Raw genomic sequence first — 13,312 nt, 5'->3', positions numbered from 1 at the left:
GTTTTTGGTCCTTTCTCCCTATTCAAAATCTCTTTACATATTAGGGATATGTCTGTTGCAAATATTTTCTCCTAGTTGTCTTTTGACTTTGTTTATGGTGATGATGGTGTTGCTGTTTTACCATGTGTTATATTTCATTTTTGTGTGGTCAAATTATCTTTTATTGCCTCTATTTTAAGTCTCTACACTGAGAACAGAGAGTAATTTACTCATGGTTTCTTCTAGTAATTGTATAATTTTATTTTTTGTACTTAGGTCTCTGATACATTTGGAATTTATTCTTTTGTATGGCATGAAATGCGGATCTAATTTTATTTTATTTTTTTCCAACTGTCTACCCAGTTGTCCTGGCACCATTTATTAAAAAGTACATCTTTGCCCCAGTGGCTTGAGATGCCACTTTCGTCACATGCTAAATTGGACAGAATCACCTGTTAAGTCCCTTTTTGATATTTTTACTTTGTCATGGTGTGATTTGTCTTTTGCTATCTATTCATTGCCTATGGCGACAAATGTTTGTTCTTCTGAAAGAATAGTTAATTATTGCAGCAATAATCTTGAAAGCTAAAGCAATTTACCGTCTGGCTATGCGTTTATAAAACGTTGTTACCCAAATTGAACCCACAGCTCTGAGATATTATTCCTTCTGTCTAAATGTTATCAGTGTCTGTTCTATTGTAAAATCATTAGGCTCAAATGAAGCTTTTTAAAATTAGTCTCAGTGCTACTTTGGAACCATTGTACTGAAACCTTGGAGAATGGTCTTATGAGAACTGGCTTTATTCATGTTTATTGTCTTTGACTCCTGGACTTGTTTCCTTCATTCAGCTGCTGGATCTAGGTAGACAAATTGTTATACCAGACTTTTGTCAGAGTAGATTCATTAGAATAATAAGGTAATTTAACTTTCATGTGCACCTGTATCTGGAGTACAAAGTTGCCTGGCAACAATGATGTCCTCATTAAAATTCAGAAAACCTCAAACAAAGTCCAGCCATTATTCTTCTAGAATGAATTTACATGTGAAGGAACGCCATGTTACAGAATCCTCCTGTTTTCAGAAGAAATAATTAGTTATTTAGAGAAATAGATTAATAAAAGCAATGCAATATTGTACCCTTTCTCTATCTTATAAGGCCAGTCTTAAGTATTTGATTAGTGTCATAGAGCTGGCTTTGCTTGCAAAGCACCCCCATTTCTTGGGCTTCAAATGTCAGAGTATGTGGAAAGTGCCAGAGGAATTTTAATTCATTGCCTTTATTTTGTCTCTCTTTTAAAATACTTATCTCAAAGTGATGTAAGAAAGGTGCAGATAAAAATGAAGCCATGGCTTCTATTATGATTTTTTTCTTTGTAGTCATGTTATTCATACCTTTGCCCTGTAGAGGGAGCAAGAAGGTTATAGTTGTTAAGTAGTCATAATTCCTGAAGAAACTCAAATCTTACCTCCCTTACCTCCCCAACCCAGATGGAAATTTGTTTCAGCAGGTGGGGCTATTTCCTTGGAAATAGTATTATTTATTTCACTCCTCAAGCTCCCCACTCTGGTCCTTTTCCCCCATTAAGGTAGAGAGGCCTGTGAGTTCTTTTCTCCCAATTCCTACCAGCAACAAAAATGTTAAGAGAACATGGCCAAAAACTAAAGAGAACCAACCCTCCAGGTGGCTTCTGGGCTGAAAAGTTGGTATATCACAAGATCCTTCGTTGATAGAAAAGTCCAAGCTATTAGGAAATGCTGTTTCTCATTGGTCTCCTGCTTCACAGGCTTTCTCCATGATGACTGGTCCCAAATAAATAATTATAACTTTCTCTGAAACAAAAGCCTGTACAATAATGATGACCTAATTTCAACATGTACATTTTCTCTCTCTTGTGGTTATTGCTAAATTCAAGATGGGTTTGTGGTGCCTGATTCTGGATCTTAAATGCTATGCTGAATCTGAGAGCTTGGCTTGAGCTAGGTTTGGGAGTGGTTGGGTTTTTTCTTCTTTGACCTGACGTGGGCTGGCCTATGGAGGCTTTCATCCCCAGTGCCTTCCATGCACAGACGGAACCTTCCTTCATACTGTACAGTGGGCTTGACATACCATCTGTATGCTGCCGATTCCCAAATTTTTATCCTCATCTCTGACCTCTCATCTGAGTGGTCTATTTCATATTACTGGGATATCTCATTGGAATTTCAAATTTAATAGGTTCAAAACAGAATCCCTGACTTTTCCCACTGCACACCAGTTTCTTCCCCAGGACTCCCCATTTCTGTAAAAATGGACAACCAGCTATTACTGACTTACGAGTCATTTTTGGTTCCTCAGCTTTCTTCACCCCTACCATCTAATCCATCAGCTAATTTTGTTAGTTCTACCTCCAAAATATTTCCTCATCCTGCCTTCTTTTACTTATCTCTCCTACTGTCTACTCCACTTCCAACAGGTATCAAGCTATGGTTATTTCTCACCCAGAACATTAGGATAGCTTAGGAGGTATAATGATGGCCATGGTTTGGAACAATTTCATGTGCTTTTCTATTTTTCCTGAATATATCTGCCTCTGAGATGAGATAAATGAGTGCAAACTGAAAGTAAGAGTTAAGATTTGGCTTCTGACAATCAAAAATGGGGTTCTGCAGAAAGACAGTAGGCTTAAAAACTAGTCCTTATAGGGAGAGAAAAGATTTTATAAATGTTTTTATTTTTTTATTTTCATAGCACGGAGTAGGCCTGGAAAATTAGACTGTGAATTTCTGCAATAACACATATTAATAGAATGTTTATTCACGATTAATGCTCAGTAATGAGACAGCAGTTCAGAAGATGAGGGCTGTGATAATGAAGCGTGCACTCCAGCCTGAATAGATTTTTGGAGGAGGAAGACAGAAGGGGGTCAGAAGAGGTACATGGTGAGTTCAACACTCTGATCTTCCTTCTGGTCTCAACCCTGTAGAGTGGGAATTCTGTTAAATTCATAAAGGGAAACAGGGCAGAGAGGTTCCTTCCTTGCTTCCAGTCTGGGACACTGGGAAGAGATCACCTGGAAGCTCCTTGAGGGACCTTCTTGGCAAACATGGAGGGTGACCACATGAAATAAATTCAGAGATGTGGTCAGGGAGAGTGATGGTCTAATTTGCATCCCCAATACTTCCTCTGTTCTCCCAAGACATGAATGCAGACCTAAGAGCTGATAAGGCCTACAAAGGCCTGTTGAGATAGGGGACTTACAGAGACTCAGAGGGGTTTGTAATGCCCGTGAGAGCTGAAATGAATGAGGCTGTCATACAAGGAGTCATTGGGTCCAACTGAGCTGAGAGGGAGCATAGACCAAGGTGCCTCCCAGCTGCAGCCTCAGCCATAGCCCCTAATGACACCACTGAGGGCTAATCACAAGGAGAACAAGGCACATTGCTGGGGAGCCAAAAGACCCTGCATGGTTTTAAGGACTTTTCCCTCAAAATCTTCAAGGTCATGTACACTTCTTTCTCCCCAGCACTATCCTGGGGGCCAGGGATGTTGCTGAAATCTAGAGACTAAGTATGTTTAGTGAAAGAGGCCGAGTTTTACCAAAAGCAAGATTTAAACTATTGTATTGATCTAAAGGTTATCCCCTGCTTTTTTGTTTTTCTATAGTGCATAGGAGCTAGTGAGCAAGAATAGATTAGATCTAGGGAAAGCAGAAGTGTAATTTCTCTGCACATGTGAGTTCTGGGGTGGCTTAATCACACCCCTGCTGCACTGGTTCCTTCCTGCCTCCACCCTTACCACTGCTATAGTACACACTCACACAGCAGGCAAAGTGGTCTTTAAAAGTGAGATCTGGTTCTGTCTCCTATCCCAACCTTCTAAAACACTTCCTGTTGGGCACAGAATTAAATAGCAGCACCTCACTATGGCATGGTAGGCCCCACATGATCTGGGTCCTATCTTCTGTCTGTCACACCTTATAGCTTGTCTAAGAAGCTCCAGCACAGTGGCCCCTCTACTCCTTGAACAGGCTATGCTATTTCCCATTGCAAGCTTTTGCACTTGGTGATTATGCTGATGCCTTCCATTTGCCTTTCTATACCCAGTCTTCAGTCTTTCTCATCTTGTTCTGTGTGCCAGTAGGCTGATGGTGTGAATTGCATCGATGAACACTCTTGCTTCCTGACTTCCTGTTGGAATTGGCCAGTGGGAAGCACTACCAGGAGATCAGAGAGAGAGTGAAGAGGAGATATTTATTCAGGGTATTTACCACCACACGCCTGCTCCTTCCTTGCTGGCTAGTCACCTGAGGATGATTGCATCCCTTTACCAAAGGCCACAGCTCCTATCAGGGGTCCTCTCCATCTTTTGGTAGCCATTCCTCCCTTTGTCCCTGCAGGCCACGGGTGCTCATGGTTCCCCCCACTTTTGGTAGCCCTGGGTTTGGTAGCCCTCAGTAGCTAGTTTCATTAAGCTCTGCCTGCATATTTGCACATAGTCCCTTTTGAGTGTCTCCTGCTTCGTATTAGGCCTCAGCTGTCACATTGCTCCTTCTGTAGGCTCTCTGCATCCTGGTTCTTTCTCTTCCTTGAGCTCAGCTCAGATGTTACCTTCTGAGGCAGGAGTAAAGAGAGGGAAGAAAGGGCCCCCCCGACTCCTCCTCATCTCCCTGCCCACTCCCATGTCCGGCTTCACGCTTTTCATTGTGGTAGGAATACTTAATGTGAAACCTACCCTCTTAACAAGTTTTTAACTGTGCGACACAGTATTGTTTATGATAGGCACAATACTGTACCACAGATCTCCAGAACTTTCTTATCTCATGTAACTGAAACTTTATACCTGTTGAATAGCAACTCCCTATCCCATCCTTCCCTCCCCACAGACCCTGGGAACCACCATTCTACTCTCTGCTTCTATGTGTTTGACTATTCTGGATACTTTATATAAATAGTGGAATTATGCAATGTTTGTCCTGTGACTCTGGCCTTCACCCTTTTTTTTCTTTTTCTTTTTCTTTTTGTTTTTTCGAGATGGAGTCTTGCTCTGTCTCCCAGGCTGGAATGCAGTGACGTGATCTCGGCTCACTGCAACGTCCGCCTCCCAGGTTCAAGTGATTCTCCCTCCTCAGCCTCCTGAGTAGCTGGGACTACAGGCGCATGCCACCGTGCCTGGCTAATATTTTTTGTATTTTTAGTAGAGACGAGGTTTCACCATATTGGCCAGGCTGGTCTTAAAATCCTGACCTTGTGATCCGCCCGCCTTGGCCTCCCAAAGTGTTGGGATTACAGGCGTGAGCCACTGCGCCCGGCCCCTTCACTCTTTTTAACAACATATTTTTAATTTCTTTCGTTGAAATCATGATAATTTGACACTTTTTTTGCCATTGTTTTTTACTTGTCTCTTTTATCTGGACTGTAAGCCAACAATGGAAGGAAACTTGTGTGTTTCACTCACTGCTGTGTCCCCAGTGCCTAGAACAGGGCTTGTACATAGGAAGCAGGAAATAAACTTTTTTTTAAAATAAATGAATGGGGAGCTGATTTTTCATGCCCTTGAGAAGCCAAGATCTCGAGGCAGGCATATGAGGGGGTGTCAAAAGCAGGTCGCGAGGTCGTCTCACTTGTACTTTCATTGCCTCAAGGTGCCAACACTGCTTCTCAGGTACCGTTTGTTAACTGAACCACCAATGCTTAGGAAGTAGAAAGGAAGAAATGAAATAATTGTGTTTCAGATTGAGCCCTTTTTCTGGAAACATGGAAGAGTGTTCCATACCATGCAGTCTGTCTGTCACTTTTACCTATTTCAGGTGTGTCCAGTCTCAGCTGGGAATGGAAGATGCTTTGCATATCTTTAAAATCTTCAGGCCCTAGAGTTGGCGATAGTGCAGAAAGAATACTACAGAACTTTTATGCCAGAAAATGGCAGGTGCTCCGAGGGCTATGTTGGAATGCTTGGACTGCATACAAATACCAAGGTGAGTGCCTAGCAGAGTGGTTCTCAACATTAGCCCTAAGTCATAAACTCCTCCAAGGGTTGTTTTCAGGAATCTGTACTTTTAAAAGTTTTAGCGATGCCTCTGGGGCCGGGATGAGGCACTGGCCTGACATAAAGAGGATGGGTTCTGCTTAGTTCCATAAATTCAGGGAGCTAATTATGTTGTTTTAAATTTCTTGAACCATTAGCACAGGGCTGATGAGCCAAACACCTTTTATGTTTGAATCAATAGATGTTTCTTCCCATGTCTTTGGGAGTATTTCTCAGTAGCAGTTGGGGTCTTGAAAAGTTGGCATTTGAAGGCTAGTGTTGTTTTTTGTTTATAAAATAAGAAATGGAGATTTGGAAAGCAATTTAGCAATCTTATTTGGCCACAGTGGCATTGAGACCACTGTCTTTCTCCCTTTAAGCCTCATTATAACTCAAGAGTCCATTGCATAAAGCTCTTTTTGTTGTAAAATGAGACCCCCCCATCAGGATCCTATAGACAGTTTCGTTTCCTCTTGTTGCTTTCAGTACCCCCATACTGTATTTCTGTAAACGGTAACCTTATCAGTGAGTTTGGCATTGCTGGGTAGCCATTGCTGTCTTCAGGAGCCTTCTTCAGCTCATTTCTTTTTTGTTTGTTGCTCATAAAATAGCAGGCATCTGTGCACCAAGCTGATGTATTCATTGGTCCATGTAATTTTTAGTCCTTGTATGCACATTTAGGTTGTACAGATTTACAGTAATATTACTGCTAGAATTCTATTATATATCTCTTCCATTTATATTATGCCATGAGTTTTTTTTTTGAAGACAGGGTCTTACTTTGTTGCCCAGACTGGAATGCAGTGGGATGATGATGGCTCACTGCAGCCTTGACCCTCCCAGGCTCAAGCAATCCTCTCACCCCAGCCCCCAAGTAAGCTAGAAGTACAGGTGTGCACCACCACGCCCAGCTAATTTTTAAAATTTTTTATAGAAACAGGGTCTCACTGTGTTGCCCAGGCTGGTATTAAACTGCTGGGCTCAAGCAGTCGTCTTACTTCAGCCCCCCAAAGTGCTAGGGTTACAGATGTGAGCCACTGCTCCTAGCCCGAGTATTTTTCAGATCAACTTTATTGAGTATAATTTAAATATAATATTAATAAACTAGTGCAAATGATTGTACAGGTGGTTGAGTTTTTACAAATGCATTCATCTTGTAACTACTAACCAAAATCAAGATACCAAATTCTTTTATTACCCCAGAAAGTTCCCTCATACCCTACTATGGTTAATCTCTCCTTCAATTTTTGGCCCCAGACAACCACTGATCTGCTTTCTGTCACTACAGATAAGTTTGCATTTTCTAGTATGTCACACAAATGACATCAGACATAGTTATGATTTTGTATCTCAATTTTTTTGCTCAGCATATTTTCAGATATAAATAATTTTCATTTAGCTCATCTCTTTTTTCCATACCTAATCTTTCTACTATTATCACAGCTGCTTTTTTTTTTTTAGAGACAGAGTCTTGCTCTGTCACCTAGGCTGGAGTACAGTGACATGATCTCAGCTCACTGCACCCTCCGCTCCCCAGGTTCAACCAATTCTACTGCCTCAGCCTCCTGAGTAGCTGGGATTATAGGCACATGCCAGCATTCCCAGCTGATTTTTTGTATTTTTAGTAGAGATGGGGTTTTGCCACTTTGGCCAGGCTAGTCTTGAACTCCTGACCTCAGGTAATCCTCCCGCCTTGGCCTCCCAAAGTGCTGGGATTACAGGCGTGAGCCACTGTGCCCAGCCACCACTACTGCTTTCTTAAATCAGATAACTTAAGCTTGGTATGTGTATTTCCAACCCTCTATCAGTATTCCTACAAACATACACATACAAGGGAGCCTAGGTGATTTGGTCTGTAAAGGTCATCCTTACAAGATACAAAATAAGGTATCAAAGGGAGGGCAGAGAATGGATTTGGAGGGGCAAAGGGAAAATAATCAGCAGAGGTAGGTAGGTATTTCTGTTTAACAGATGAGAAAATTGGAAAACTCTGAAGGATCCTACAGTTAGTCAATGGCAAACCAGCATTCCAGCACAACTCTTCTGACTCCAAATCCCATCTCTCATTTCCCTCCAAGAGGGTTTGTTGCTCCATAAAATTTGGAAGGCCATGAGGGCAAAGAAATTTAGGACCTGGAGAAAAGATAATGTTAGTGATGAGGATAATGATGATGATGATGGTGCTGATGGTGATCTTTATGATGATGATGATGGAGGTAATGATGATGATAGTGATGATGAAGATGGTGACGATGGCAGTGATTATGATAGAGATTGTGATGGTGGTACTTTAAAGCAGCAATCCCCAACCTTTTTGGTACTAGGAACCAGTTTTATAGAAGACAGTCTTTCCATGAACCAGTGTTGGGGATGGTTTTGGGGTGATTCAAGTGCATTACATTTATTGTGTACTTTATTTCTATTATTATTACGTTGTAATATATGATCAAGTAATTATACACCTCACCATAATGTAGAATCAGTGGGAGCTCTGAGCTTGTTTTCCTGCCACTAGATGGTCCCATCTGGGAATGATGGGAGATAGTGACACCCAAAGTGTGTTGCTTATGTCCAGTCTACTCCATAATCTTGTTTGGGTTGCTGTCACTGCAGAAAACCCTGCTTCACAATGATAGAAAGCTGGAAATGGAAGCAGGATTTTCAGTGCTTTTAAGGCAGTCTCAGGACATTCCACCTTGACTTTAATCAAAAACATATGGAGATTTGAAGTTGTCTCAAACGTGCTTTTAAGGCCACCACATGCAGTTGTACACTTGAAGGACATCGACTCATTTGCTGCTATAAAGTCTGCCACCAGATGCAGCTTAATTGTCACTTGCCACTCACTGACTTGACATGAGTCTTCAAGCAGTTGATTTATTATGGTCTCTGTGCAGTCAAACCTCTCTGCCAATGTTGATCTGTATTTGCAGCCACCACACAGCGCTAGCATCACCACCTTAGGTTATCAGGCATTTGATTCTTCTAAGCAGCGTGCAACCTGGATCCCTCACATGCGCAGTTGACAATAGGGTTCATGCTTCTATGAGAATCTAGTGTCGCCACTGATCTGACAGGAGGCTGGAGCTCAGGTGGTAATATGAGTAATGGGGAGCGACTGTAAATACAGATGAAGCCTCGCTGGCTTGCCACTCATTTCCTGCTGTGTAGCTTGGTTTCCAACAGGACCAGTACCGGTCCGTGACCTGGGAGTTGGGGACCCCTGCTTTAAAGAACACCCAGACCCAGGGAAAGATGAAGGTAACAGAAAATAAAAACCCCCCTTTCCACAGTGCTTTCACCTGTTTTTTTCTCATTTCATCCTTACTACAATCCTGTGTGATGTGTATTATGGTCATTCCCATTTTAGAGAACTTGAATCCAAAGCAGTTTTTCAACTATCAGCAAGAGAAGCAGGTGATAAACATTTAATCTGCTTTTTATATTCCTAGTATTTGTAAAAATCAGTTCCAAGTATTTTAATGGCATGTTAGGCTTTCAATAAATTTGGTAAAAATCATCAATTTTTCATGCTTAAAAGCAAATTTTGTTCATGCCAAGTTACTGCTAAACTGTTGAGAAGGAATGAATTGAAATATATTAACTTAGAGGGATTTCAGTTTTATTGTCACTATCATCCTTAGATGGGGAGATGAAGATGCAGATAAAGGCATATAGTAGGTCCCATTTTGATTAAATATATGTTAAACATTCCTTCTTAAGCTATGGTGACCAGCAGGTAGGAAGAGAGAAAGAAGTCAGGGGTTTCTTCCCCCACCTCTGACCGCTTCCCTCCTTGCTTGGCTGGGGGTTAGGCAGATGGACACAGATCCTGCAGCCCCTCTCCCACAGCCATGTCCCTAATGGCCCTGACAAGATTCCCATAATATCATCCCTTCTTCTTGCCCCTTAGACTTAGGGGCAATAATTGTTTCCTGCCATTCCTGGTTGCTGGTTGTTTTACCATTCCCTTTACCCTGCTCATTACTAAGCTGATGTTGCTCAGCTCCTCACTACCCTTTTTTATGCCCTGATTTTTGGTACTGGGCTGTGATGTTCCAAAAGACATCCCTCTTTGTCAGCAGCTCTCTGTCAGTTCTGCCAATACAGGGTGCTGCAGGGAGCCTGCAAGACTGGAGGGAGGAGCAGGGACCCATTCCTCCTTTGCTTGCGCTTCCTCTTAGAGTCTGCTCAGCAGCCATCCTTCCCACAGCAGCCTTGGGATGCAGCCTTCTGTGTTTTTCTGGCACTCTCACGGCCGTGCTTGTGCTTGCTCTCAAGCACCTGTAACAACCAGGCAGCCCCTCTTCAGAGGCCTCCAGCCCAGATCTGCCGCCCTGCTCCGAGCTTCTGGGTGACAACACTGAGCTCTTCCCTTTGTTCCCTGGCCCAAGTGGTGCTAGCCTATCCGTCACAGTTGCTTTTCTGTGTTACCTTTATGATTCCTTTCACATATTCAGATCTCCAACCCCTTTCTTTTTTTCTTTTTGTTGTGAAAAACATAAAATTTACCATCTTAAACTTTTTAAGTGCGCAGTTCAGTGGTGTTAAGTAGCTTCACATTGTTGTGCCTCTAATCTCCAGAACTTTTTCATGTTACAAAACTGAAACTCTCTACCCTTGAAATATCTCCCCATTTCCCATCCCCCAGCCCCTGATGACCACCATTCTACTCTCTGTCTCTATGAATTGACTACTTTAGATACTTCATACAAAGATCTCCAATCCTTTATTTAGGTGTTGAATTTAATTGCCTTATTAAAATAATCGGCACAGTTTTTGTTTTCCTGATTGGACTCTGACTGATCCATCTCTGTAAATAGTCCCTTCTTTAAACAATTTTCAATTAAACTCTTTGAATGTGCCGTCGAATCCCTGCTGGGACCACAGCTGATACACTACGGAATTAGTGGGGAGGTCAAATGAAGATTAGGTTAAAATAATAAAGATAAAAACTCTTTTAACTAAAAAGCACTATATATTATAATTCATAGTAGTAATAATTTAAATGAGGCCACATGAGCTTCCCCTGCCGGGCCTTGAAACACTGCCATCCAGAGAAGAAGAAGAATAAACACAAGAAAGTGGCTGCAATGCCAGAGTTTCAACAGATCCTTTGTGGCTCTAGAACTGGAACTCTGTCCCCTTTTCTAAGAGAAGATATGGGAAATCGGATAAAAATCTTCATATTCGTATTCACAAGTTAATGTGGGAAAGAAGCCAGGATTTCTGTGTCCTTAAGTGATACGGAGACTCTGGCTCCACCAAGACAAGGCTCCGATCCCAGATGTCCTTCCCCAGCGATTCAGTGACACTTCAACATCCTGACTTCAAATGAAAAATCGGGTTGCTTTTCGAGAGTAGTAAAAGACTGGAAACTCCCTGACCACTCGCCAACTCACAAATGCCAGAAACTCTGTAGCCATATCCCTGGCCAGAGATTTTTCTGGCAGAGTGGGGTCCCCTGACCTCTTTAAGAGGAGCACTCCTTTCTGAGGGCTCAGCAGGCAATCTGAGGCCCCAGCGTCTTGGCCAGGAGCTGTGAAGAGATGAGTGGAGCACAGGGCAGGGTATGCAGGGAGCGGGGGGTATCATGAGCGGGCCCCTCAGGGAGGGCCGTGGATTATTCAAAAGTGCCCTGGCCAGCTGTGCATTCTGGAGGATATTCACCGTCAACCCTGCCAGGAAGGAAGGCCTCACAAAACACTGGGTCTGAGGGAAGGATCAAGGAATTTCTTTTTCAGATATTAATTAAGAAAACCTCAACACCAAGGGCGGCTATTGCTTCCTCCTGAAACTATTTGACTAGCTTGGTCTCTCTGTACTTGGGTGGCTCTAACCATGAGAAAAAGCTCATCTGTGTGAGTTTCATGACTCAATATTATGGGATGCAGACGTGAGCTACTCCTCTAATGTCCAGGAACTGTATCAATCCCAAGAAATGATTTGCAATATCCTGCATGTGTGTGTGTGTTGTTGGGGAGGGATCTGGAACAATTTTCTGGGGCCTGTAAATGTAAAAATGTAATCTGATTGACAAGATGAAGTGCTCCTCCCTGCCTCTTCCCCCATCCCAGAATTGAGAACAACTCTAGATTATGAGGCAGGGTAGGCCAGGGCTATGACTTTCCTCCTGGAATACCCGACAGTACCCTGCCTGGCAAGCTTTGCGTACAGTCTTTATAGGAGTACTTACTAAATTGAACGTATATAAGCAGGCTTCAACTTTTAGGAATCCACAATACATTCCTCCCATCCAGAAGGTTAGCTTGTGATGAGAGATTCTTTTGGGGATCTCAGTAACAGTTTCTTCTGTTTGTGGGACAGCTCTTCCCAAAGGGGTCTTAAAATCAGGGAACAGGCCGGGTGTGGTGGCTCACGCCTGTAATCCCAGCACTTTGGGAGGCCGAGGTGGGCGGATCATGAGGTCAGGAGATCGAGACCATCCTGGCTAACACGGTGAAACCCCGTCTCTACTAAAAATACAAAAACATTAGCCGGGTGTGGTGGTGGGCACCGGTAGCCCCAACTGCTCAGGAGGCTGAGGCAGGAGAATGGCGGGAACCTGGGAGGCGGAGCTTGCAGTGAGCTGAGATCCCCCGGCTGCACTCCAGCCTGGGCAACAGAGAGAGACTCCGTCTCAAACAAACAAACAAAAAACAGAGAATAAGAAACACAAGTTTGGGAGGCTAAGTGCTAGTATTGGTTTTCCCACCAACTCTTTTTTGTCCTAGTTACATCATCCACAAATTCATAGTCTCTCCCCCTCTCTACTACTCAATAAAGTTATTATGGGGAATTATGATAAAAAATTAGAGGAAGGAAATTTATCGTAAACTCAAAGTTGTGGTATTAGTATAGATAAATGAAATAGGAGTTGGTCATTTGGTTCCCCTTCCAGGTTATTAGAGGAGAAAAAGAGACAGATTGAGGGAGAAAAAAGAGATGTAGCAGGATATTGTCATTAAGATCATAGCAAAGTAACATGACATACTGTTGGTGAGTAGTTAAGAAGGATAGCTCTGAGTCCCTCACTTTAAGACACGTAATAGAAAGGAGTCAGAAAGTTGCAGGAAGTGAAAGAACTATTCATTTCATCATTATCCTATTCTTAGTTGGAATTCTTTTCCTTTTCATTTTAGTTATAACCACGGGTCGGCCAGAACATTAAGACAAGAGCACAGGGTTACTGTGTGGGAGCCCTATTTAACTTATTCTAGAATGTACATCTTCCACATCCCAACATCTCTGGGGATCAACGGATGGTGTTGGTCAGGCTCTGTGGAGATACAGTTGTTAATAATGTCATGGCAGTTCACACTGTCATC

At 42.6% G+C, this 13,312-nt stretch overlaps 1 long non-coding RNA gene across 1 annotated transcript in view; it reads left to right on the top strand.

Annotated features, from left to right (window-relative positions):
• LOC139364291 (uncharacterized) overlaps nt 1-13,312 on the top strand; it is a 74,069-nt gene that overhangs the window by 15,785 nt on the left and 44,972 nt on the right. Inside the window, exons 3-4 of the long non-coding RNA XR_011625885.1 lie at nt 2,792-2,899; nt 5,767-5,934. This is a non-coding gene — a long non-coding RNA (uncharacterized lncRNA). The remainder of the gene's footprint in view (nt 1-2,791; nt 2,900-5,766; nt 5,935-13,312) is intronic.

Source organism: Macaca nemestrina, chromosome 7 (assembly GCF_043159975.1).
Source record: "Macaca nemestrina isolate mMacNem1 chromosome 7, mMacNem.hap1, whole genome shotgun sequence".
In the NCBI taxonomy this organism is placed as follows: Eukaryota; Metazoa; Chordata; class Mammalia; order Primates; family Cercopithecidae; genus Macaca; species Macaca nemestrina.
Note: the sequence above shows the minus strand (reverse complement) of the source record. Positions and strands in the feature narration are given on the sequence as shown.